The 23906-nt window shown below is 43.5% G+C and overlaps 1 protein-coding gene and 1 long non-coding RNA gene across 10 annotated transcripts in view; one reads left to right on the top strand and one right to left on the bottom strand.

The window, feature by feature from the left end:
* Positions 1-23906, bottom strand: part of GPC6 (glypican 6) — a 1119686-nt gene that overhangs the window by 358029 nt on the left and 737751 nt on the right. The gene's annotated exons all lie outside the window — the stretch shown is intronic.
* The window catches only part of LOC128349315 (uncharacterized), a 53855-nt gene continuing 38704 nt past the window's right edge, over positions 8756-23906 (top strand). For all 4 annotated transcript variants that reach the window (XR_008318729.1, XR_008318728.1, XR_008318727.1 and 1 more), the window contains exons 1-3: positions 8756-8854; positions 12626-12698; positions 21984-22146. This is a non-coding gene — a long non-coding RNA (uncharacterized LOC128349315). The remainder of the gene's footprint in view (positions 8855-12625; positions 12699-21983; positions 22147-23906) is intronic.

The following is a 23906-nucleotide window of genomic DNA, read 5'->3' as shown; positions in this document are numbered from 1 at the left end:
GTCAGGCTCTATACACACAGACATTATACCTATATCAGGAAGGACCTCATGAATTAACAGTAAATGCACATGTAGGCATCTGTTTTGCCGATATGACTAATGTTTAGATTGTGTGCGTGCACTTTTGTCATTCTTTTGAAAGCAAACGGACATGGAAGTGATTTCTGTAGGGCTAAATGAGTTAATTCATTAGCAGAAAGCTGGAGAGGAATGGAAGCTGCTTGAAAATAATAAAAATTAATTTATTTACCATTGCATTTCTTTACACTGAAATGGAAAATATTAACAACAATCATTTTATAGTATGACATTATGTCAACCTGGCGCCCTCTGTCAATTTAACCATATTTAAATTGCATTCTCTGATTTATCCAAGGGAACATATGCAAGATCACTTAATATGGATGAGCTATTTCTGAACATCCTTTAACCACCCTGTCATTCCCACAACCAGGAAGGTAAAACAGACGATATTTTCTTACCATTCAATGTTAGCTTATGGCTGACGTAATTACTAACCTCTCATAATAACTGAATACAGCACTGAAAGTGCAAACATTAACTAATACAGAATACAAGGATGTAATCGTGTGTGTGTGTGTGTGTGTGTGTGTGTGTGTGTGTATAAAAACCACCCATATATATGTTAGGTGTTTCCTAGGCACTCACATAAATGAGGCTGTACGGTTTAGCTATGTGTTCAGTTGAGGCTTTGATTGTTTTGCAATAGACAGAAACTAAAACAAATTAAAATATATTAGTGATCCCAACAACACCCCCCCCCCAGTTATATGCCCACTTCCTCTCAGTCTGGGTCACAAGTAAATGCTTCTTTAAGCCTCTCTCAACCGCACTGGAGGCTTTGGCAGAGCTCTTCCTTTAATATGGACCTCAGCGATTCACTCCCATGCATAACTCAAGACAGGCAGATGGTAATAAGCAATTAAGATATTTTGCCAAGGCCTCAGTTGCTGTTCTCACTGGGGCAGACAGGGTTAAGAAGCCCTTTGCTTGTATGGGAGCCAGCTGGTGGGCAGAATGAATGTTGCTGGCTCTTCAGCTCTTGCTTAGTTCACATATGATCCATGGTACACATTATTTGCTTATCAAGCTGTCATTTTAATATTTTATTCTCCGAGACCAAAGTACAATAACTCTACACACCAAACTGTCTCTTCTATGTAAGAGAAGATAAAGATAGAATCAATATAAATGACAGTTTGACATGAAGAAGGGGTGACGTCCTCCAAGATATATTCAAGAGAAGGTAGCAGTGGCCGGTCTTTTATCTGTCTAGTCTGAAGGATACTTGAGAGAAACTAATTCTGGTTGTCAAAGTCTACCATGGGTTTAAGAACGACTGCAATATGAAGGCATATGGGAGGGAGGGAGAGAATGGAAACGCTGAACTTCACTCTTGTGTTAGTACTTGTAAATTGTAAAACATCAGTAGATGCTCTATGTCACAAATAAAATGCTCATGGCCCCATTATACTGACTAGGGTCAAATTCAAACACTTCAGGGGCAAGAACCAGGGAGAAGCATTGGAGCCCCCCCCCCCCAGCCTTAGTTTCTGCCCCTGCAGCAGGAGATCTATGGTTATTGATCTGAGCTAGAGAAGAATTCAGACACTTCAATCAGACACAATTGAAGACACTTCAGCTAGGCTGTCCTTTTAGGCAGCCCTAGCAAACCCCTGAAATTTGTTTCTGAGCCTATCCTGATTTGGGATAACTTCTCCAGCATCATCAGTTAATGATTCACAGATGAATGTGTGAGCTGGATTCATTAAAAAGCATTGGCTGACATTCTAAAGAAGAGTCAGTGTAACAAAAGGATCAATAACAGCAGCTGAACAAGGTTTCACCAGTGCAGCAAAAGAGTAGCCTAATAGCTGATCCAGACTAACTGCACCAGTGTGCTGTGCAACCCTCAAGGACATATTTTTGGGTTGCACTGTTGGGCTTCCCGAGGTGTTAAAAGTGGCCACTTCTCCGCTGCGCCAGCGCAGATAGTTGGAACATTCTGTTAGACTGCACTGTCGCGTCACCGGTACATCCTTGCTCTGTATGTCAGTCACTGCTTCCAGACTAACAACACCAGTACACTGGTGTGTGTGTGGGGTTTTTTTGACAACCTCACCTTCATCAGGAATCTCCCTGTGCCACGCAAAAACATGTGCCTGAGGGCTGCAAGGTCATCTGAAATTGGCCCCCTCCCAGCATATGGGTGCTGTTAGCTGGAAGTCCTGTTATTCTGATTCTCTCATTGCACCAGTGGTTTCTTAGAATGATTGTCAGATGTTGCATTTGACAAGAGGAGATAAAGTTCTGTCTACTATGGTTCATCTCTGATGGCTCAGTCATTTGATGCTCCTGTCATCATGTGATGAAAATGCATATATGAACCTGCCCAAGGTGCCCAGTTCTTGTTTATGAAATACTAGTCAACCCCCACACAGAGCATCTGGGCGCTCTTTGGGGCCGGCTACCTCTCCCCCCACTACCTGCCTCAGTCTCCGTCCGGGCCCAGGTTGCTGAGCCCAGGCTGCTGGGCCGAGTGCCGCCGCCGCAACCTGGCCTGCCGCCGCCTCGCCTCCATGGCTGCCCAGTCGGCCAATTCTCCTGGGTGTGCCTCAGCCAATCAGGCGCCTCTGCCATCTAGCCAATCAGCTGGGCACCAGAACACACATTCCAAGGCACAACCAGGATAATTAATGTAATAGATGAGTTCATGAAGTATTGGGCTTATGAAAATACTAAATTATGGACCAAACAAGAAGACATGGTGGGAGATCTGTGACTAGATCCCCCAAAATTTATCAAGAGGTAAAAGTAGCCATGAGAAGCTTGGCTATGATTGGGGTCATGTTGCTAGGGAAGGGGTATAGTAACTTCCCCCCTGATATTTTTTCCACATGACCCCACTAAGTACTATTTGCCCCATACCTGGAGCTTTTTGGCCAAACTGATCCAGTGGCACCTGCATGAAACATGAAAGCATTCTTATCGGGTGAATGTATCTTTTTTTCTCATTATGGCGAATGCTCTTTGCACTTCATTTGTAGTTGAAATTCTAGTCTCATAAAGTGGCTGTTCCTCTGTCTTGACAATAAATCTTACATTGGGGAAAAGTCTGAAAAAACTGTTATTGTTAAAAAAGCAAAAAGCAAAACCACCCTCTCCAAGATCTAGTTAATTTGGCTTTGGTCTATAATCAGGTAACAGATGATTTACTGTATTGCTTCTTACTCTAAATTTACCTGAAATATGTCCCTATTATCAGTAAAATACCCTACAAGCCGCAACAACGAGCACAATCAAACCTGAAATAATGAGGAGGTTCAAATTAAACAAGCAATTTAAATTGAAACAGAATGAAGGAAATTGAAATGCTACAGATAGCCACATGTGATCTGACCTTCTGCTGCCCAGGACTACGTGTTCTGACTGCATTTCCCAGCCAAACTAAAATCAACACCTCCATTTGGTACCCATCAAAGTAATTGTGCTAAGCACTGACTTTTTAAAAAACTCATGATGGCTTTACCCAGCATGTCCTCTCCCAAGGTAGGAAAGATAAATGGTGTGACATTTTTCTTATATGACAAGCATGGGAAAAACTAAGTAACGATCTAAAAGGTTGCAATTTTCTCTATTTTCAGTAAGATTTTGTAAGACACTGCTCACAACAAAAAGTTTTAAAGACTTCTCTTTTTCTGTATGAACTGATATCCACTCTCCCCCCACCCCCGCCTTAGATAGATAGAGAGTGATGTACAGAATTTGTCAGTTTATATCTCTGTCCTGAGCAGTTCTGAGCTGGTCTTTCCCAGTCATACTAAATTGTTCAGTTGGATAAGATGTTTAGCATCAATATTTCCCCTGTTACCATGTGCGTAGAGTACATAAGTACAATGGAAGCAAAATGTGAAAAATCAACTTTAATTCTTGCATTTTCTTACTTGGCTTATATAATCTAAATGGCCAACATGATGGGCATAGTCCTCTAATGAAAGGACCACTATGCGGCTACCCAGAAGTGGTTTTAAGTCATTCCACAGCGGTCCTGTTGCTACACCATTGGGACTGCCTTTTAAGCTGCATGCCTAGTGAGTCTCTACTATCAACGGATGGCTGCCTGTCATGGCAGCCAGTACTCTTTGAATGAAAAGGTTTGTATGTTTGATGTGTCTACTTCATTTACAGATGACTTTTAACATGTGACTTCCAAATCATCAGACACCATTATGGCAGAAAGTTTGTTTTTCAGTTCTAACTAAAGTCCACAAACTGACACCCCCCCCCCAATCTGTCAACAAAAATAACTAATGACAGTTGTGATAGTAAAGGACGTGGCTCTGAATGAATAAAACTGGGCTACAGGCCAAGGCACACAAAATAGGTTATGTGGGTAGTACCAGTTTTGTTGCTTTAACATTTTTATTTGCCATTTTCCCACAAGCTGGTCATTTATGAGGAAATATCTGTATGCCTCAATATCCTCATGAACGTTTATGACTTCCTTCGGATATATTTGTGTTAGTTAAAATTTAATGAGGTACCACTGCTGCAAGTAATTTGTAAGATTTCATCGGTCATAGAATAAGCCCTTAGATTCATAAATCTGTGGCTTATTATATGAATGCCTCATGCTTTTTATTAGAAAAACTTGCAAACTTCCTTTGTTACAGGATTCATTACACAATTTCACCAGCACCAGAGAAAAGCACTATGGTTAATGCTACAGGAAAAATAATGTTTGAGGTAGAAAAAAGGTAACTAGAGGCTAGCTTTGACCTCAGATGTATAAAGAAGAGAGGAGAAACAAGGAAAGCTGAAGGATAAGAGTAAGCATGGTGGCTAGGAGAAGAGAGCACTGGGGAGGCACTTCCTTGCAGTTTTATGTGATAAGACCAAAAGCTTGTCCTTCTTTGTTTTTAAATGTTCACAGCTGTGCCTAGCCTTCTCAACTCTTAGGCACCCCCACTGTTTTCGGACGACAACTCCCATAATCTCCAGCCAGAATGGCCAATAGCCAGGGATTATGGGAGTTGTAGGCCAACATCTGCAGGGGGGCTGAAGTTCAGCAGCCCTGGAAGCCATATGGTAAAACCTAGTTCAGTGTTGACCAGGCAGTCCTGACAGAAATAAATCTCTCTATCTACACAGAATCTGTTTTTAATCATGGCAGAGCCATTCACAAACCACAAATGATGTAACATTCCCCAAAGGGTATCTTTTTGGTGTGGGGAATGTAAACAAAAGCCTATTCAGTAGTAAATATGTCCATTTATATAATGCAGTGGGGTCTCTGTTGCAAAGAGGACAACTTATAGAACGCAGTAAGTGGGGTTATTTATGAAGAACCAATGCAATCATAAAATGAAACAGTGCGGAAATCTGGCGACTGGGTTGTGTTTGAGGTTCCTTTTTTGGAAAAAGCCACTGTCCTGTGTAATTTACAACAGGAAATAAATCACTGAGACAGAAAACATATGCAACGGCTAAACATGGGCAACTGTCACATCCATTCAGTGTCAATCTGCTTCTATCTAGTTAAAGCAGACTTCTTTCATTTCTGACTCACTCAGTCACCCACACACCCTTCTCTTCTTTCTGGGCAAGGATTATTGTTGATTTTTTTAAGGACCTCCCAATTCTACAGAGTGCTTAATCCAAGAGACAGAAGATATCCTATTATTTAATGATGGCTAAAATTACCTGGGATTTCCAAGATTGGTGACATTGCTGAAGGCATTGGGCTGGAACATCTTTAAATTATGAATGGACTTCTTGTAAGTATTGCCTGTGCTGTGAAAGGAAGATGAGTTCTCGTGTGTGAGCATGACTCATGGTGCAGCTGCAGTGTGATGCAATGACCTGTATGCATGAAATAAACCTCATAGGTCAAACTCCACAGTTTTCAAATCATCCGTCATCACCTCAAACATAACACTTTATGTTTTACTCTTCCCATTTTCCAATTAAAATGTACCTACAATAGCTACCTTAAGTGGCGCAGTGAGGAAATGCTTGACTAACAAGCAGAAGGTTGCTGGTTCGAATCCCCGCTGGTACTATATTGGGCAGCAGCGATATAGGAAGATGCTGAAAGGCATCATCTCATACGGCGTGGGAGGAGGCAATGGTAAACCCCTCCTGTATTCTACCAAAGAAAACCACAGGGCACTGTGAGCACCAGGCGTCGAAATCAACTTGACGGCACACTTTACCTTTACAATAGCATGCATGGGGGGAAAATTGCCACACAAAATAATCTGCAGTCCAATACAACCTCCTCATAAAGCAAACTAAAAACACTGGCTGCTATGCAGAGCAACACAGTGCTTGTGGGATGAGGAAATTTGTGTCAGTAGTTAGCTAAGTTGTGTTAAAAAAATGATGACTTATGCCAGAGCACTATTGTGCTACAGCACTCTTGCACAGAAGTTCCCATTAAAACAAATGAGGCAAGTTGCAATGGCACAACTGCAAGCATGCTTGTGGTACCACAACACTATTCTGGAGTACAAGCTCCAAACTGAACACAATGAGCTAGCACAACAGTTTGGTGCTTGCCCAACATCCTCCAACAAGTGCTTTGGTGCTCTGGATGCCAGTCAGTGAACAAAAAAAATAAATAATAATGCTACATAGGTGCTGGTCACCTTAAGTGGTGCAGCGGGGAAATGCTTGACCAACAAGCAGAAGATGAGATGCTGAAAGGCCATCCTCTCACTGCGCAGGAGGAAGCAATGTTAAACCCCTCCTTGTATTCTACCAAACAAAACCACAGGGCTCTGTGGGCACCAGGAGTCGAAATAGACTTGATGGCACACTTTACCTTTACATAGGTTCTGAAAGATGAAACACTTTTACCATTAATCATTTCTTTGTCATAATGTATGTTTCATAAACCTTTTCATTCTGCCTGGAAAAATTATTAATAAGAATTATAAAATAATTAAAATAAAATAATAAAACAGAGTTTCAAATCTCCATATGAAAACTTTGCAGCAATTTACAACCATCAAGCTACCAAACTCTTTCCAGTGAAAGGAGGTCTTTCCCTGAGGGCAAAAGCTGATAAAAAGAGATGGCTAGACAGATCTCCCTGAGGAAAAAAATTCCATAATGCAGGTGCTATGAATGAGAAGACCCTGTTTCTTCTTCATAGACTGTATTTGACGAATGAGATGGAACAATGAGCAGGTGGGTCTCCTGAGCACATCTCAGAGGAAAACATATAGGATGGCTTCACATGATTGCTGCCAAGTCGGTAAAATGGGAATCTCTGGATGCCAACGAGCATTTGCTCTAAGTGGGCATAACCTGCCAACTGCCAGGTCCTGTGCTGGACATCCTCAGAATCTTAATGGATTCCTAAGGAACCTGCAGTTTGTGGGTTCCCATGAGGTTCCTGGCTTACTGATTTGGCAGGAATTGTGTGAAGCCGCCCATGGTTCAGTTTCCTTATATGGAGTACTGAGACTATGGTATCATGTCATTAAAAGTTGGTTTACTAACTCTCTGCTGATTGAGCACATGCGAAGCAAACATGGAAGCATGCAGTGCAAGTCCAAAGCAATATCAATCCTGCACCCTAATATTTTCTGTGTAACTTCTGCTAGTCATCAATGTCTTTGCAACTTTCCCCAGCCAGTTCCAAACTTAGAGTTTCCCCTCCTTTCTCTTCCATTCACATTCAAAGCTCCCACATAGGTAAGCGAGGTGTGACAAAAATTCTGCCCTGGTAATCAAAGAACTCATGTCTATCATAAAGTGTGTGAGATATTTTAAAAGGGAGAGAGAGGGCATTTAATAGAACTAAACAGTTCAGGATGCTTTCCACTGGAACCAATTCACACATTATCAAGTGATGAGACATCCAGTGGTGTACATGAAGCTGTGGATTGGCACCAAGGCTTGCTCAAACAGTTTAGTTAAATATCCAAAATCCTGCTTCCATTTCTAGAGACATGGGAGCCTTTTCCTCCCAGATGACTTTTTCGTGCTTTTTGAACCCCAGAACAGTGAGATAAATGAACTATATCCCTTTATACTTCCCCTTTCTTTGAAATGCCTCTTGAGTAATTCAGGGTTCCAAACCATATATCTCTGTAGCCACAAAATGTGATTAAAATAAAATGAGTTATCCCACCTTCATAATGAAACCTTATTCATCACATGCATTTTTATTTTTTATTTTTGGAATATCAACAAGCATGTTATAAGGTTATACATATAACATTCAGACTAACAGTATTTTGCATGCACAACCATTTTTGCTGATCCCCCTTCCTTCTATGGCCATTGAGCCCCCTCCACCCCGAAATGGATGGAAGACCATCAGGGATGGACACCAGAGCAGCAGTGCAAAAGGAGTTGGCCAAAAATTATTTATTTATTTATTTTACATTTATATCCCGCTCTTCCTCCAAGGAGCCCAGAGCAGTGTACTACATACTTAATTTTCTCTTTCACAACAACCCTGTGAAGTAGGTTAGGCTGAGAGAGGTGACTGGCCCAGAGTCACCCAGCTAGTTTCATGGCTGAATGGGGATTGGAACTCGGGTCTCCCCGGTCCTAGTCCAGCACTCTAACCACTACACCACACTGGCTCTCCAGTTGTTGTTGCATGAGTGAAACATTCTAACATAAGGACAGTATAAGTCTGGCTGCTGACTTCTGATTTGTTTTCTCTCTCTCCTTCCTGTTTGCAGAAGGCTTGTACTATTCACTAGTATTTGAAGTTAGAGCCTGGATTTCTTGTTCATACAAGGCCAGTATTTCATTACCGAATGTGTACTATATTGACATTAGCCTGATTTATCCATGAAAGTGTGCATGGGTGAGTTTCATTTTACACCTGCCTCACCAAACCATTTATTTATCTTGCAGTGTTGTTTAGTGCACTACAGACCCACTTAAAGGGAGTATATTAGGTGACTCTCTTTTCAGCAATAATTTACAAGATCCTCCAAGCATCCTTAAAGCTATTCTGAGTCCCCATTGTCAGTAACAATGCCCATGAAACCTAGTGACTGCGGTCAGAAGTAAAAACCTACAAAAGGTGGGTTGTTATTTCCACTGAATTTACATCATTGCCATCTTTAAAATACTGAGCGTGCAGCCCAGGGGTACTTAGAGCTGAATAATTTAGCATGCAGCTTTAGCATAGGGATTTTATAAGATGACAGCAAATGTTGTTCTGCTGAAAACACGAAACAGATCTAATATACCATGGGGGTACCATTTTTAAAAGTTCTGAAAACCCAATAGCACTGTACAACATATCTCTGTTCCCCACTATAAGTGTAGGGAAGGAAGCAAGTACTGTGGTTCAGCAGAAGAACCATCATGTGGGAGGTTCCAGGTTCAATCTTTGGCATCTCCAGATGGGTCTGGGGAACTTTCTAGTGTTTCCGAAACACTAGAGAGTTTCTGCCAATCAGTGTAGATCACGCTTCCGCGACCTGCAGCCCTCCAGATGTTGCTGAACTACAATTCCCATCATCCCAGCCACAATAAGTTATAGCTGGGGGTGATGGGAATTGTAGTTCGGCAACATTTGGAGGGCCACAGGTTGGGGAAGCCTGGTGTAGACAATGCTGAGCTAGACAGACCAATGGCCTGACTCAGTATAAAGCAGCTTTATATGTGAGCACGTATCCCCCACTCTTAAAAAAAGAAAGAAAGAAGTTAAATCAGTTCACTTCACAACAGGCCTGTACTGTTTCATTAACATCAGTAGCTCATTAAAATGCCCTATCTGTCAATTCAGACCCGTGAATTTCCTGGTGAATCCGTTTTCCTGATTGTGAGTCGCCACAGCACAGCTCCACGCTGCGCTGACTCAGAGAAGAACCCCAACCATGTGGCAACAACAGGACTCCCGGTGACGGGGGTCTTCCCAGAATGCCCCATGCACTCATGCGGGGCATTCTGGGGTTTCCAGGGGCTAGGCATCTCCCAATCCCCGCTGCCCCTACCGGCTCCGTGACGGTGCTGGTAATTGTGCGGGCGGCCAATCCAGCCGCCCAGGGAGGGTGGCGTTCTTGTGTGCACCAAACTCTCCTCGGCTCGCCACACTGCTCATGTGGAGAGCCTCCATGCTTCACAAGTATTTTGAGCATTGCAGTTGTTCAGTAGTATCTTTCTAATATGTAGAAAGATGCAATTGAGGATGCTGAATTACTATCTAGTTACCATCCACCCATCTATGAACCTTAAATACCTAAAGGGTTTTCTAAGATGACCCTTCATTTTCTCTGTTGCTTAAAATATCTTGAATCAAAGAACATATATATTGTATTAGTAACAGAAATTTTGTGTTGATGCTTTACAATCATGAACTTTTACCTCCTTCACAATCGGACCTAAATACATAACATTTAGAAGCTATGTTTTAGACTCCAAATGAGATTTGTTATGGTGGGCCAAAGAAGCCGTATCACTGAAAGTCTGACCACCCAGGAAGCATGCATTACATTGTATTTAACTTATTCTAAAATGTATCTTTAATGTTTTTACTTGTTTTATTCTAAAATAATTGTAAGTATTATTATTTGTTTAAAAGGTGCCTAGTGCAACACAAAATCAAGAAACCATTAACTAATAAGAGCAACAGCACAATCAATATAACCTATAAAGAGTCTAAGAACGATCTACAAATCACAGGCCAACTAAAAATAGCAGTAAGCAACTAAAAACAGTAACTCATCTAATAAGGGCCTCCAACAGCAGTCAATACCTCAGTCTGTAGGAAAGTCTTTCCCATACAAGAGTGTTTTAACCTGATGGCAGAATTCCACAAGGTGCCACAACCAAGATGGCGCTGCTCCAAACCCTCATAAGCCTTCTTAACCAGTTTATTCCATAAGGCATGGCAGAGGGGAGACTGAACTGCTGGTTGGCCACAATGATTCCATGCTCCTGCCCCTGCCCCTGATCTCTGCACATTCAGTGCAGTGTTTAGGGGGACACATAAATGTTCCTTTCAGATGTTGCACCAAATGCACAGACATTGGGGGCAGTGTGACAAAGCCAGCAGGCACGGCCTTCCTGGTCTCCCCACATGTTTGCTAATGGAGGGAACTTGTGACAAGGGTTAAAAACTTTAGATGGGTAAAGGATGGAATATAGCATAAGGCCCCTGCAACAGATTTCAAAGATGCTCTTTCAGCTTTATGTTTCTGACTGAACATGTCATAACAGATTCCCAACCAAACACAGCAGATCATCATCTATATCCCAAACTGACAATTCTGCACCAACCTTGGCCTTTATCACTAAGACTGTTATATAGTAGCCAGAACTTTAAAAGACCTTAACGAGTGAAAATTACCCATGTAGTTTGTTCTACTTCAGAAATGCGTGTGGGAGATAACCTGCTTGAATCTGTGTGCCAATGCAAGTCCTGAATGTCGAAAGCCTTCCAATTCCACAGAGAGGAACCCACAAGGGCCGCGAGGTAGAGGCAAGGCAGGGAGGTGGGATTTCAGCACCACAGATACAGTAGCTCGGAGGGACCTCTGAGTCAGAGGTAGATTGAGTCCTCAAATAGCATTCTATTAGATCCTGCCTAGCCTACTACCTGTGTATACTGGGGCATGCAAAGGTGTGGAGTGGGCCAGCTTTGGGAGGGATCAAGCTTGGGGTACTATTTTGGGGACTCCAGTTCTGGGGTTCCTTCCTTCAGGCTCTGGCCCAGTGCTGAGGGCTGGGACTGTCTCCTACGAATTGAACTCATGGTCAGTACTCAGGGCAGGGATCCCTGGCAATGAGTGCCTATGCCCCACTCCATGTTCTTGTCCCCAGATGTGGAGACTCTCCATATGATGAAGACAAGAAGCCAGTCCACCTACAGTGAATGGGTAGATAACTCACAGGACATTTCCAATGACATCCCTGTACTGAACGTTACCTGCAGTCCTTAGGATTAGATTTCTGTCCATCGCAACTAAATATTCCATCACAGGAGACCAAATTTTCCACTTTACAGACTATGTTGTTACACCAAACCCTGAATTATTCATATTTCAATAATTCTAATTAAAAAATAATTGTAATATTGATTTTCTTTAATATTAACATATTTTGGCACCAACATAGATAATGAAATAGAAAATGGCATCACTAGCCAAGAGAGCATACAGTACACCCATATCCATATCTATTTACTTAGAGCCGAGGTTAGTACAGACAAGCACTTTCAGAACAGGACTGCCCCAGGTCCAGGCAGATCCATGCAATTTTACCTGCCGGTGATGTATGCTTATGAATTGCAGAAAGCAAGGAGCATACAAAGGGCTTCTCCGGCCATGCCTCTAATTTACACCTTTGCTTTTTGTGGAACTCACTGCTTAGAATTCCTCTGAATGCAGTCAATATTTATACAAGAAAAATGAAGTTGACTTTGAATTTTAAACAGGTGCCAAGTCTGTCATCCATTCTACCTTGAAATGACTAATTCTCCCTATAGGAATCTATCAGCATCTTCAAAAGCCTGAAGCTACTCTTTTGCAAAGTACATGGTTGCGTAAAAATGCTGATGAAAATTAGAAGTAGGAAACACAGTATCTGGGGCCGATTCAATTGAAATATTTTTTCCTCTTTGTAGAAATACCCACAGAAGAAAGGCAGGGCAAAGAATTCAAACACATTTCACACAAAAGACTTGTGAACAAGAGCAGGTAAGAGTTCAATTGTTTTACTGGGGAGTTTTCCTCATTTCCCCCCATACCACCAACACTCATAAGCAGGTCAATGAGAAATGAGATTGTAATAAATGGAAGACATCCTACCATGGGTCATTGCTTGCTTTACATTGGGCCATTCATAACCCAAACATCTTGGGTTCAACTGCAAATGGCAGCTAAATTATTTTTAAAGTTCAAAATCTACAAGCGAATAGGAGAGCCGGTCTCCTATTAGCAAGCATGAATTATCCCCTTCGCTAACAGGTTTCACCTTGGTTTGCATTTAGATGGGTGACTACATGTGAGTATTGTCTGTTATAAGGTATTCCCCTTAGGGGATCAGGTCGTAGATCAGCGGTAGAGCATCCACTTGCATGCAGAAGGTCCCAGGTTCAATCCCTGGCATCTTGTGGTAGGGCTGGGAGAGACTGCTGCCTGAAAGCTTGGAGAGCCACCACCGGTCATTGTAGACAACACTGAGCAAGAAGGACCAATGGTCTGACTTGGCATAAGGCAGCTTCCTATGTTCTTATGTTCCACAACTTGTAACTCATCTATGTGTTTCACTCCGAGGCCATGCAAAGTCCAAACCACTTGATAGATGATTGGATGATAGGTGGACAGAGGGATCCAATGGGGACAAGTTTCAAAGCATGAGAAATACAAGAAGCCAGGATGATGCAGGGCTCATAGTGCTAGATGTAGGAAACTCAGATTCAGCTCATCTATGAAGCTCTGATGGTAGCCTTAGAAAAGCCACTATCTGCCAATTTAATCTACTTCACTGGGCTGTTGTGAGTTTAAAAGAGCACTCTGAACTTCATGAATACAAGCTAGAATACAAATCAATAAAGAAATAAGCAAACACATCTTGTACAGCAAAGGGTAAATAACTGCAGAATAGTCATTTTCTGCTTCCACAATATTACAAAAGTCAATTTCCACCAGTAACAAACATCACAGAAGTTAATTTCACTCATGCCGTAATGAGGTGATAGTTATGCCCTGTTAGTTGTTTGTTCCTCCCCAGACTTAGAGGCTGTTCTCATGCTCATGCAAAACTGGGCTAACGAAGCCAAGCCCAGTCTTGCCCGCATGTGAGAACTGCTGGGATCATGCCCAATCCCAGCGGTGCCTTGGCAGCAAGAGAATCAATCCAAATTGATTTGGATTAAAAAACGGGTCCCAGGGCCAAAAGAGTGGGATGGGGTGGTAGTGCCTAATGGGTGGAGGCTACCACCCAAATTGCAGAGGGATTGGGCAAAGGGCTGATTTTTGGTGAATTGTTGAAGTTTACACATCTTTAAGGTTTTTCCCCATAAGGTATAATGGAGGTTTTAGCAGCCCCATAACTGAACTTGGGGGGTGCTGGGGTGGCCCAGAGAGAGTGGTGGTGTAGTGCACATAGGGTGCCAACCACCCCCATGGGTTTCTAACCCATGGGTTACAGGGTTCTGCTTTTTCTGAGGTGTTCTGAGTGTAGATTCTTTGGTAGCAAATGAGAGTGGATTCATGGTTTGTATTGAAAATCTCATTTGCGATGAATCACCTGAAATGGGCAGTTTCGGGTACAGATTGTTCTGTACCCAAAACATTTCGCACATCTCTAATGGCTACTAGTCTGGTGTCTATGGGCAACCTCCAATCTCGGAGGCAAGATGCTTCTAAACACAAGTTATAGGGGAGCAACAGTAAGAGAGAGGGCATGTCCTCACTTCTTCCTGTGGGCTTCTCAGAGACATCTGGTAAGCCACTGTGGGAACAGGATGTTGGATTGGATAGGTCTTGGGCCTGATCCAGCAGGGCTGCTCTTATTTTCTTCTCTAGAAACATTTGAGATACACAGTAGTAAATTATGATTGTCAGGATTAGAACCAATGTCATGGGTAGTCACCCCCAACTGGGAATTATAGAGCAGAAATAACCAGTCCTGAAATGGGTAAATACCAGGTGGAAATATGTTCAGAGAACTAATGGAAGCAAGTAACCACTAGGAAGAAACTCCATTAAAAAGTGATCATGTAGAGGGGGAAAGACTAGAAGTCCTGTACTGGAAATTCTCAGAGCATGCAAGATTACAGTACCTCTAAAGTTGAAAAAGGTTATTCTAGTGTGCAAGACAAATATATGGACTAACTTGTCATCATGTTGGTTTTCAAGGTCTGCTTTGCATAAGAAAAAAACTAAACAGCTCCCTGAAGAATCTACCCTCAGTAGTACCAATAGAGAGGTAATGATCAACCAAGAGGTCTGAACTCTACTTTCCTTCCGGAGATCAGACTGGTGGCTTGATAGAAATTCAAATCTAGACCTCCATGTACCTGCATGCCCCCCAGTGACTGCAATCTGTCAGAGGCTGGCCGGCAGCTGAGGCTACTTCAGCAGAGGCAAATACACTTTCCTTTTACAAAAAGAAAAACCTACCCAAAAGCTGTGATTTTATCATTTAAATGAATCAGATCATTAAATTTGAGTTATAGCCCGTAAGAGTCTCAGAGAATGAAATGATGGAATGTTGGCTCCGTGCCCAAGCATTAAAGCTCTCTGGGTTTATTTTTGTCTGTGAGAGTCAATGTTCTTGCATAGAGCAGCTTTCCCAGGTGCAATGAAAATGCAAATTAAAATTTTTGAGGCACTATTGTTAAGTGATTTCCACACACTTTGATGGGGAAACATGCAAAACACACATTCCTTAATAGAAATTATGTCAGAATAATGCACCTACAAAACATCTGGGGGGCTAGAATGGACTAAAGTTAAGAACAGAGAACAGCTGTGTGTTTCAAACTAATCTCTTTCTCTCAATGGATGATTATTGGCAAGGAGGGAAACGGTGAGGGGAAAAAGTACTCTCTCTTGTTAGATTGACAAACTTGTGTGAACCTGAACACTCTTTCCTTTCTGCCTGTCCCTGCCTCTGCCACAAACTCATTAGGTGGCCTTAGGCAAGTCATTCTCTCTTAGGGTCTGTCTCTTATCTGCAATATGGGGGTAGTGGCTGTCACAGTGCCACAGCAGAGGACCACTGACAATATTGGCCCTCTGTCGTACAACTGCATTTGCGCAAGTCACTCTTGTGCAACTGTGCAAATGCTCCATTGCAAGGCAGATAGAGCATTGTGCGGTATGTCAGCCAGTCATACTAACCTTCCTTACAGGGTTGTTGTAAGAATGGCTGAGATAATCAGTGTGACATTCTTTGAATACTTTAAAGCGCAATAAAAATGATAAGTATTATTATTAAGTAACAGGGACATTTCAAGTCTCCAGGTACTATTCCACACACACACCCCCGCCCACGCCCCCCCACGCACATACATACACCCAATTTTCATGCAAACTTTGATTTTTGAGATGGTGTGTTTCTTAAACATGTTATCAGAGTAGATGCCTGATAGGTTTTTCCTCCAAGTTTGGGCGGCTTAAATAAATAAATAAATAGACTTGTAAGATAATGTTCTTATGACCTATGGCTATCACAGAAAACAAACCTAGCAAGGGTTGTTCAAGGTTGTGCCTATATGGTGGTGAGCACAACTGTCTAATGAGAAACAATGACAGAGGAATGGCCTATACACACGGGCCATAGTGGGCCTGAATTTTTAAAAGAGATATAAATAGAGAAGAGACATTAATGAGATCAGTAATCTCACCAGGCTCCAGCTTCTCGCCAAAGTGGCTTCAAATGTCCATGATAAATTGGTAAGCCTTGACAGAGCAAAAGAAGATGAAAAATTTTCTCCAGAAAGTGATGTTCATTTTTAAAATTCATCATCCAGAGATTGTAAGTGCAGCCCTTTTGGCATGCTGATAAATTAATGTTAGTCACTGGAACAAGGTAGCAAAATTCAAAACAAAACAAGGAATTTGTGACTCATATGGCAAAGGTTTTTTGTTTTTGTTTTGTTTTGTTTTTTAACCCCCCCGCCCTAAAGATGAACGTGTTTTTAATGTAATGGGCAACAAGATTAAGATTTAGACCATGCCACCTATGAGGAATAAAAATAAAATAAAACCACCCAAACTGCCACCCAAATTCCACAATGTTAGATTTCAGCTTCTAAATCTGGATGTATGAAATCTTGTATTTTTGGCAATCTGTCAACTGCAGAAATGAAGTTGAGGATTAATACTGAGCAGAAAGGCACTTGAATTTCACAGAAACATTGGACAGTGGCAAAGAAGTGCCCTTTGCAAAGTTTCAGGGAATGGGTGGGTTCAGATGTCATGTGGAACTTCTGTTAATACTGAGCTCTGAAGCCTCAGGAGTTCACACTTCCCCATCCCACCCCAGTGCAAGCATCTACATACTTCCTATCTAGCTTAGGACTTGTCACAATGTCCAAATCCATCAATCTGGGCTTCTTCTAACCTATTTGCTTCAGAAAACAAGAGCTACAAAACTCACTTCAACCCTTGGGTTCAGATCTCAGGTTCTCTGAAACAAGTAGGTTAAAAGAAGCCAAAGATTGATGGGTTCAGACGTTGCAACTGACCTTGGCTTTTCCTCACCTACAATGGAAGAATGTCATCAGAAGCTTGGTATTAGCTGAGGTTCTTCACGATGTCTGAACCCACTCACTATGACAAAAGCAAGAAGTGTTCATTCATACAGAGCAAAAGAGATCTGGATGCAATCCTATGCACTCTTACTAGAGAACAAGTCTTATTGAAAACAGTGAGACTAACTTCTGAGTAACAGGGATAGCACTGTGAGTTGACTAGGATTACCCCTGTGAGTCATCCAGGACATGCTGTGCACACTATCAATCAGTTTCGTTTGCCCCGCTGATATTACCACATAGTCAAATTGGACTGGCTATGTACGAGCATTGTGATGTCATCACATTTTCCACATGATCCTTGACCTTCACTGGAGACCAACAGTTAACATAGTCCAAGTATCCCATCTCCTTGTTGCTCCCCTTGACATACACAAATAGCCAACAGAGCAGGAGTCACTTTCACATGGTGCAAAACCCATCGTACAAGTGTGCATGTGTCAATAACACAACAGTACACACGATACAATGCTACATAGCCAGATGCAGGAGAGATCAAGTGAATGCGACTTTTCCTGCTGATTAGCACCCTTCCACCCAGCTGCCTGCTGATTGCATGAGAACTACCCATGCGGTTGGCTCCAACCATGTGGCTGCATTCTTTACATGTGGGGAATGTGGGATGCATCACTGCTGGTTGTGGATGTGTTCGCCTAGAGAAGGTGAGGAGACAGATGAGTACTGATCTACAGGTATGTCAGCACATGTCCAGCAGAAGGGACCCTGGTTTGCATGAATCATCTGAAAGCTACTCTAAAGATAACATTAACTTGTATTTTTACATCCATTTTTATACACCCCGAACATAAGCTTGAGGCTGACTTTAAAAAAAAAGAAACAAATATACCAAAGTCAGTGTCTTTAGAGCTTTAAAATGTTGCCAGTGTGTTGGAAATACAGTTGTCACTCACCAACCACGAGGGTTCTGTTCCTGGAAACCTTTGTGGTTGGCGAATTTGCAGTTGATGAGGCATAGCTAAGCATGGGGAATGGGGTTAGGGGAACTGCAGTCAGAAAAGACAGAAAAAATAAATAAGGTAAAAAATAGAAAAACCACCTCTGGCCCCTGAAAATGATCCCGACCCCCGAAAATACCCCCCATCCCCCAAATCACCCCTGAAACCCCCAAATTGCCCCACCCCCCCCAAATGCCCCAACCACCCGGAAATGATCCCCAAACCTGTCCAAATTTGAAAAAATGTCACCAAACCACAGATACTCGGGTCATGGTTGGTGAGGGTGGACACAATTTCCCAGTTGCGGATACTCAGATCCATGACTGGGAAATCCATGGTTGGCAAGGGATAACTGTAATTAAATATGAATGTTTTGCAAAAACAAACTTCATGAAAAAGGAACCCTTTTTATATAATGAACTTTGACCACTACTTTCCAAGCATTCCACGTGTGATTGCAGTACGTTCACAATTTACTGATGGGCATATAGGCACAGAGGATGAGTGATTTATAATCTGATCCTAACCATGTCAACTTAGAAGTACGTCGCATTGAGTTTTATAGGGCCTTCTTCTGGGTATGTCTAGAACTGAAGCCAAAGGTCAGCAGTGTGGCTTGCCCCGCTCAGTATAATACAGTATAATATACAATATATATAGTTTTTGATTATGAGTCCTTTTGGCACAGGAAACCATCTTATTTAATTATTTTCTATGTAAACTGGTTTGAGTACTTATGTTAAGTGGTATATAAATAGCAGTAGTAGTGACAAGAGAAGCCGCCACTCCTGAACTTCTGCCCGTCAGGAAGCTCTTTAAGACACAGTCTTCACAGCACTGTGAAGTGCTGTGCAACTTGTGGCAAAAGGCAACAAGCTGCCTGCCCCACCCTCTGATCTTGACACTGACCCCTCCCTTGCCAGCACCACCCGTTCCCCTTCTCTGAGCTGGCCTCATGTTCCATGTGCACCACAGCCTCTGCTTGGTGTTGTAGGCTGTCAGCAGCAACAACATCAGAGCTTGCATGCAGTGGTGACCTCTCCTTATCACCACAGTTGCACTAGCTCCAGCACCTCAGTTGCTCTCCCCCCCCCACACCCCTTCCATCAACATCGCTGATGGTCTTCACACCTCTTCCTGGTTTCCTGGTCAAGTGCCCCTTGGGCAAAAAGCACAAAGTCCACTTAGGCCTGAAGTACTTGCAGCTGCAGTTGTTTGTGTGTATTTATGGTTCATGGAGATCACTGCTGCTTTGAGGGACTAGTTTAGGTGAAGGACATACATTACACTTCTTTTTATTTGTCCCTCAATCAGCTGCTCTCCAACCACAGTGAGGAACAGGCACCATTTTCTTTTAGGAGATGTGTGCTTCCAAGTAGGACTGTGAACCAACCAAATAAAAATATGAGTAATGGCAGCAACATTCCAACAGAATGAAAAACAGTGACACTGTTTTTGTGATTTTGCATCTACAGGAGCATTGCCAGATGGGGCTTTTCATTTGCTTCTCCTCCAGAAGGGAGAGTGTGCATTCACTCTAAAGTCCCTGTGAGCTATTGGGGAGCACTTCAGACATGATTCCCATTTTTCATTGCACATTAGAGTGTAGCCTAATCTATGTCCGCTGTAAAAAAAAATTGACATAAATCCAATTTGTGTCTGGGGTTAAAAAAAAAATGCTGAAAGCAATGCAGCAGCCACGTACTGCCTTTTGGAAAGTGAGTGCTGCACCCAGAAAAGCAGTGGGGTGGTGGAGGAGCAGATAAGGACCTGCTTACCTGATTTTTAAAGGAACCGATCCTTGCCCCGTTGAACCAGTTCAGATGAGGGTGCCCAAGACAGTTTAGTGCTAAGTTTCCTAGGGAGATGCCAAATCGGTTCGGGCACATCCCTAGTCCAGGTTATCCACCCCATTTTAGTATATTTTGTTGTAATCCGGAATGATGTCCAGTTTACTGTGCTCCTCACCCACTGACAGCTTTGGGATGTCTCTTGCAAAAGCAGAATTTCTAATTGGTCATCAATTTGTTACCAAGGAAACCACACCAAAACAGCTGTGAATGAACTTTGAATTCATCCTGAGCTACGTTTGCTAATTCTGTCAGACATGTGCAGGCAGTCCTATAAACAGAAGTTGTGTTAGGATAACGACTTACCTCAATCATTAAAATGGGGTTAGATTAACTTTGTACACTAATAGAAAGAACACGTTCACACCTGGGCTACAAAGTTCCCCAAGGTACCTTTTCATCCACAGAGACCAAACCATTTAGGGTAACTACATGATATTTGAGGCTACAGAATTAAAAACCTCTTAGTGGTTTCATAAAATGTTTTGCTGGGACACAAAATAACCCCATGAATGACATTCAGAGAAAGGAAGGCTGGTCTTGTGGTAGCAAGCATGACTTGCCCCCATAGCTAAGCAGGGTCTGCCCTGGTTGCATATGAATGGGAGACTTGATGTGTGAGCACTGCAAGATATTCCCCTCAGGGGATGAAGCCGCTCTGGGAAGAGCAGAAGGTTTCAAGTTCCCTCCCTGGCTTCTCCAAGATAGGGGCTGAGAGAGATTCCTGCCTGCAACCTTGGAGAAGCCACTGCCAGTCTGTGAAGACAATACTGAGCTAGATAGACCAATGGTCTGACTCAGTATATGGCAGATTCCTATGTTCCTGTGTTCCTATGAAGTGCTGGTGCAGCAAGAAGAGCAGACTAACAGAATTTCCAGACTGCACTAGTGCACTGGAGAAGGGGCAATTTTTAATCAGCTCCCCTCACCCAGGATGCCCTCTTTGTCATACACACACATACGCAAATGATGGCTGCACAAACCTCAGGGACATTTTTTGGGTGGCACCGTGGACTTTCTGGGGAAGGGGAGATAGTCAAAAATTGTCCCTTTCCTAGTACATCAGTGTGGTTACTCAGGAAGTGCTGTTAGTTGGCTCCTCGTGCTACACCAGTGCTTCCTTGTTCTGGTTGTTCATCAATGAGGATTAAATGATGCTTTATAAGTGACCTTGGAGATCAAACTGGTTGAAATATGGGGATATAACTATTTTAAACAAGCAAACAGCTTACTGAAAGACAAATGGAATGGGTTTCTGCCACAAAAGAGCAGATTTTATCCTGTGCAAAATCAGATCAGTAAAATTAGACGTGGTCCAATTTTATCCAAATCAGAGGAATTCAGAGAGAGTTACACACTGCAGTTTGGCTTGGACTTCTCCAACCCCCTCTGTAAAAATTTGGAGCTTTCCAAAGCTCCAAATGGGGGCAAGAATCTATTCTCTCTCTAGTGATCATGACTGGGGGTGGGACCTATCTTTTGCACTCTGATTTCCTGCCTGCCTGTGTGTCTCTCAATTTTTAAAAGGTTTTTTTAACCCATTTTAAACTTACAAATAGAAGCTGCTGATTGCTGTGTTTCTCCTGCAATTCTCTGGTGTGAGGTAACTTTCCCTTAGATTCGCTGATGTTACATCACTTCCCCTGTGACTCTGGTATTTTTCTTCTGGATGTTGAGATATGCAACAGCTGCAGCCTAACTTACTGTGTATAGTTTGCATGTAATCTGCTATGAAGCCAGAGGGGGCACTGTAGCTTCCTTAGTACTGGTTGGGTTAGCTAGGAATGTCTATTCTTCTTCCTGTTCATTCCTGTTCCTGTGTGTGTGTTAGCAAGTTCTGTACTGATCTCTAAGTGGTTGTCTCACAAGTAAAGTTGTCTTAAACCTTGCATTGGTGTTTGTTCTGAAAAGATATGGACAGCTCACATTCTGCAACAGGTTATGGTGCCCGGACTTCTTCAGAACAACCCAGTGTGCAGCCCAGAATGACCATGAAGGGCAAATGACCTTGAAGCAGCCTGGGAAAAGCAGAAGCCACAAGGAGACCCTCTGAGAAGAAGCCTGCTGAATACAAGTAAGCACAGCTAGGATCCCCCCAGGCCCCCCCCCCCATTGCTTGCACCTCTGAATTGAAGCTCTCTGTGGGAAAGCTGAATAATGGAAATTATCAGCTATGGGAGTTTAAAGTAGAAATGCTTCTAGCTAAGGATGATTTGTAGGAGGTTACTAACACAGACCAGCAGCAAATCCCCAAGAATGGGATAGAAAAGGCAGACGGGCACAGGCAACCATCAGTCTACTAGTGGAAGGTAATCAATTGATTCACACAAGGAATCAGGATACAGCAAAGGGAATGCATTGCGAAATTTGCATGAAATAACTGGTTTGAACAATAGACTATTCCTTTTGAGGAAGCTGTACAAAATGAGACTTGGGAAGGGAACAGAAATGTATCCTATATAATAAAAGGCTAAGTGAGTGGCCATGGCTTTGGAATGTTGGGGATCTGCGTCCCTGCCTCCCTGGGCTGCACACTGCCACGCGAAGCGCAGGCCCAGAAGAGCCCAAGGGACACAGGACTGCAGACACCAGTGTCCCACAGCCACGGGCGGCCATTAGCCGGTGTGTGGCGGCGGGGGAAAGTGGCCGAGGCACGGCGAGAGGAGGCCGAGGCAACCAGAAGCAGCCGCTCTGAAAAAGGCGAGGGCAATGGTGGCGGGGGAAGACCGAGACGGGGGACAGGGAAGCTGGGCGAGGTGGCGGCGAAGCCGCCAACGAGGCCCCCGCCCGCTCACAGCCGCCGCCCCCGCCTGCTCACCCGCCCTCCCAGCTGCCCAAAATCACCTTCCCCGCTCCCCCCCCAAAAAGATTAAGGGCCAAAATGGCCCATGAGAAGGTCGCCGCCCCCGCCTATCACCCTCCTGCCCACCCAGCTGCCGAAGACCACCTTACCCGCTCCAGCCCGAGGGAAAAGAGAGGAGCTCACAAGCAGAGCTCCTCTCTGTGCTAAGTCACTGCTCAAACTGCCGCTATGGACGCAAAGGACGCCTATTGCGTCCATTGCGACAGTATGGGCAGCAGCTTAACACAGAGAGTAGCTCTGTTCCCGAGTTCCTCTCTTCTCCTTCGGGCTGGAGCGGGTAAGGTGGGCTCCGGCAGCTGCGTGCGCGGGAGGGCGATAGGCGGGGGCGGCCACCTTCTCATGGGCCATTTTGGCTGTTATTCATCCACACACACACACCCCCAAAAAGTAAAAGCAAAATAAGGAAGAACAAAAACAGAGACAACAACAACAACAAAAACAAAAAAACAAAAAGAGAGAGGGGACAAGGGGGAAAAAAAGAGACAGAAAGAGAAAGAGAGAGAGAGACAGAAAAGACGGGATAGAAAGCTAGCGCCCGTTATCATAACGGGCTTAAAAATACTAGTGATCACATAAATGCCCTGCTGGAAGTGGTGGCACAATTGTGTGGAACTGGGGAAGAAATAAAAGACAATAACACAGCAGCCTTATTACTATGTAGCTTGCCTGACTCCAGGGGCGGAGCCACCACTGGGCCAATGGGTTCAAAGAACCCAGGCTGCTGACCAATCAGGGGCCGCGTCTCACGGCCTCGACATGCCCCTGCATCTGATGTCAGATGCAGGGAGGCTAGTTTAGCTCCTGAGCGGGGGCCGCGGGGCCCCTTTGGGAGCTAAACCAAGGCTGGTGCTGCGTTCACTAAAGGGCTGGCGTTGCTTTCTTAGTGCAGCCCAGGAGCGGCTCTTCCCTGCAGGGTAGAGCCGCTCCTGGGCTGTGCTATGAAAGCAGCGCCTGCCTTCGTTTAACTGCCG

The sequence above is a fragment of the Hemicordylus capensis genome, chromosome 3 (genome assembly GCF_027244095.1).
Source record: "Hemicordylus capensis ecotype Gifberg chromosome 3, rHemCap1.1.pri, whole genome shotgun sequence".
In the NCBI taxonomy this organism is placed as follows: Eukaryota; Metazoa; Chordata; class Lepidosauria; order Squamata; family Cordylidae; genus Hemicordylus; species Hemicordylus capensis.
The sequence above is the reverse complement of the archived record's forward strand: the minus strand, read 5'-3'. Positions and strand labels throughout refer to the sequence as shown.